The 3,963-nt window shown below is 41.4% G+C and overlaps 1 non-coding gene across 1 annotated transcript; it reads left to right on the top strand.

Annotated features, from left to right (window-relative positions):
• Positions 1–2,746: 2,746 nt before the first annotated feature.
• TRNAA-AGC lies at positions 2,747–2,818 on the top strand. Its single transcript has one exon. It is a non-coding gene; the product is annotated as a tRNA-Ala (tRNA).
• The last annotated feature ends 1,145 nt before the right edge of the window (positions 2,819–3,963 follow it).

Raw genomic sequence — 3,963 nt, 5'->3', positions numbered from 1 at the left:
GGTTTTATCTTACCATTTTCTGCTTCTGTTGTTGCTGAACACATGAAGCTGCCTTACACCCAGGCAACCATAGGCATATCAAGGCAAGTATTCTATCATTTCCTAAGTGACTGGCAGTGACTCATAGGCAAAAGGCTCAGATTGATGTCACCAACTAAGACAGGGCCATCTTTTGCATCAGTTTTTAGAATATTTGTAGATGGTGTTTAAGTGCCCTGCAAGATGGTAGCCACAAATCTTCTTAGGATTCAGGAGCCCAGAAAAACACCTTTCTCATTCAAAACAGTTGTAATATCTTAGCTTTCACTAGTTTCTACCATTTGTCCCTTTTTCTCATTAGGTCTCCGGAATATGCCTTTCAGAGCAAATTTGCAATCTCCTGGAGATTTTTCAGAGATATCCCCCTCCCGTAAAATTTACTACTCTAGAAATGAAATGTGTTCTACCATCCATTTTGTCAAGTGCCAGAAGGAGAAGCATTAAGTGTTTCTTCTTGTGGCTATCAACTAAATTAGCAGACAAATTCAAAGTGGTAGAAAATTACACTACTTATTCTATAGATCTGCAAAATATTTGATTCAGCAATCATACAGTATATAAGATTATATGACTGATTTAAAAAAACAATGCCTTTTGGTAGTTTCCAATTATTTTATTGAGAAGGTGAAAATAAAGTCAGGTATAGATTACACCTGTTGGGAAAGAAAGAAAGATTTTAGGATGTGAAAAGAATATACAAATAAAGTAGTATAAATTGCACAAAAATGGCTGCTGATGCTATGGGCAGACTAGAAACTCTATATCTTTGATCTAGAGCCCTATGTATGCTCTGACACATACATGGAGGTCCAGCATGAATTGATTTACCACTTGCATGCTGGCCCCATCAAATTCCCTCTTGCAGGAAGCCCTTGCTGGTGGGTGGGCTCTCTGCATTCATTAGAAAGGCTCTGTGATCAATAAGATATACTGGCTCAGGGCAGATTAAGAATGTGGGTGTTCCATATTTTTTCTTGGGGCTGTAGTTACTCTGTGTGGGACTCTATCTCTGAAGAAAGGTAGCCTTCAATACATGGGATAAATACTTTCATAGAAATCAGACAGAGTGTAAATAAATGTAACAGTTTTTACTTGGCTGTGCTGAGTGCTCAAAGGAGAGGTATGTTAGAAGCAACTTGCTGATGTCATTGGACTCTGTGCATTGATTTTGGCTCTCTCTGCTTTTGTTTGCTGTTTCTGTCTCTCTCTTTTTTTAAAAAAAGTGTGTCTTCCATAGGAAACTGTCCTGAACTTCCTTATGATCAGGTAACTGAGGGCATACCACTTGTAAGTAAACCAAAGGGAATCACTGTACCATTGAGGGAAAACGAAGGGAGCAGGCAGTACAGCTTTATTTTCTACATAAACAAGGAGATTGTTACCTTGTAACAATGCAGAGTTGCCAGGTCTCCTGCACTGATTGTTGAAGATATTTTTCATTATTTATGCACAGTTTGATCTTTTGTATCTTTTGTATTACTTCCTCCCTTCTGTGCATCTCTGCTGTATAGCACCCGGTGTGTATGGTTCCCCAATTTGGGGGGGGGGGGGGGGTGACGTCACATCACTGTAGGAATTGCCAGAAACTCTATGGGTTTACCAGTACGGGTTTATGTGACACCAGCACCCTGCAATGTCTCCACTCCCTGACATCCAGCAGTTGCCAGCCACTATCTGTGAACCCTATCACAATGAAAAGGGGGACCGATGGAAGATTCTTATCTCTGCTATCTCTGACCTTCTGGAACATGGTTAATAATAGCCTTTCCGTAGAGTCCAGTATCCCATCATGTACTGCTCCCAGGACCTGGAATCATCGTTTTACCTCTATCTTTGCACAGGCCCCTGGATCTGACCCTGAATGGGTTCTGGTTGAGCCCCCACAGACTGACTTATGGCATCCGGTTCTCCCAGAGACAATAGGCTCTCTAATTAAACAAATGCGAGGTAAGGCTTGATTTAATACCAGTTGATCTTCTGAAAGCCAATTTGCTATGGTGGAGCAACCTGCTGGCCCCTCTTTTTATCCAAATTAATGTCTCAGGAATAATTCCCATAGTTTGGAGACATGCAATAATAGTTCCTATATTTAAAAGGGGGGCAAAAATGATCCTACAAATTATTGGCCCATTAGCTTGCTATCAACAATAGTCAAGGTATATGCAGCCTTTCTGTATTCCAAGCTTCTGAACTAGGTAGAGTCAGAATCTATACTACATCCTGAATGCAGGAATTAGGAGGGGTGCTTCAGTCCTTGATCATTGTCTCACATTCAGCATTCCCTCTAAATTGAGTTAGTGTGAGCTAACTCACAGTTGTTTAGCCTCTGGCTCACACATTGTTGTCTTAGCTTAGTTGTGAGTGAGCGATTTGGCTACTGCATAAATTAGTTTGCTCTGGAGCCATCCTTCCTGAGCTAAGACAAAACTGTGTGAGCTGGATGCTAAAAAACTGTGAGCTAGCTCACACTAACTTAGCTTAGAGGGAACACTGGTGTCCTGCAATAATTGTTTACAGTGTATATTCCAAAAAATTCATCTATTGAGATAAATCTTAGTTGATCAATTGTACATGTTTTAATTGATTAATTGAATAAGTCTGTGTAAATTTAATGCACATAAAATAATAGTTCTAGAGGGAAAAGTCTTCAGGTAATTCCTGCCTTCTTGAAAGGGGAACTCCTAAGAAGACACATGAGTCTTATGGAGGGGCTGTGGCTCAGTGGTAAAGCATCTACTTAGCATGCAGAAGGTCCCAGGTTCAATCCCTGGCATCTCTAGTAAAGGGGATCAGGAAGTAGGCGATGTGAAAGACCTCTTCCTGAGGCCTTGGAGAGCCGCTGCCAGTCTGAGTAGACAATACTGACCTTGATGGACCCATGGTCTGATTCAGTATAGGGCAGCTTTGTGTGTTTGTGTGGGAGTTATAAAGCCTTACGTGGAAAATAAGATTTTAAAAAATCTGCTGATCAGTTAATCAGGTCACCAATTCAGCCTTATTTTAAAAATAAGTTTCTAGCCCTTTTTGTTGCAGAGATATAAGGGGGAAAGCCTTTTTTAATGAAAAGTGGGAATTCAGAGCTGATTAAAAAACACAAAACCAAAAAGGTGTGCTAGTAAAAAATAGTGTGTGCATCCCACCCTGGCCATGCTGCAATCTTTCCCTTCATGGTAGGAGAGCAGTTCTGGGAAAGATCACAAGAAAACTGAGAAGTCTGGGGGGGGGGTGAACAGAAGCACCATTGGGGAGAAAGGTGGAGTAAAAATAAAATAAAATAAATGAAATAAAATGGTGCACATTTGAATAAAGACAAGCTCAGGATGGAACTAGAATGATAAAAGGGTTGGAATACTTTCGCAAAGAAGAAAGGTTAAAGTGCTTCGGGCTCTTTAGCTTGGAGAAATGATGGCTGAGGGGTAACATGATGGAGGTTTATAAAATTATGCATGGGATAGAGCAGATTTTCCCCCTTTCTCACAATACAAGAACTTGAGGGCACTCAATGAAATTGCTGAGCGGTCGGGTTAGAACAGATAAAAGGAAGTACTTCTTCACCCAAAGAGTGATTAACACATGGAATTCACTGCCACAGGAGGTGGCAGTGGCTACAAGCATGGACAGCTTCAAGAGGGAACTAGATAAACATACGGAGCAGAAGTCCATCAGTGGCTATTAGCCACAAGGTATAGATAGGGACTCACAGGCTGGGGCAGGTCATGCCCTGTAATCTTGGTGCTTGGGCGGGGGGCAACAGTGATGGACCTCCTGATGGCACCTGGTATTTTTGGCCACTGTGTGACAGTGATGGACTAGATGGGGCATTGGCCTGATCCAACACTGGCTTCTCTTATGTTCTTAAATGGCAGATATTCATTACACAGATGCAGAGCAGCATCATGCATTTCCAGTCAGATTCAGAAAGAG

The sequence above is a fragment of the Gekko japonicus genome, unplaced genomic scaffold (assembly GCF_001447785.1).
Source record: "Gekko japonicus isolate JY-2015 unplaced genomic scaffold, Gekko_japonicus_V1.1 scaffold3817, whole genome shotgun sequence".
NCBI lineage: Eukaryota > Metazoa > Chordata > Lepidosauria > Squamata > Gekkonidae > Gekko > Gekko japonicus.
Note: the sequence above shows the minus strand (reverse complement) of the source record. Positions and strands in the feature narration are given on the sequence as shown.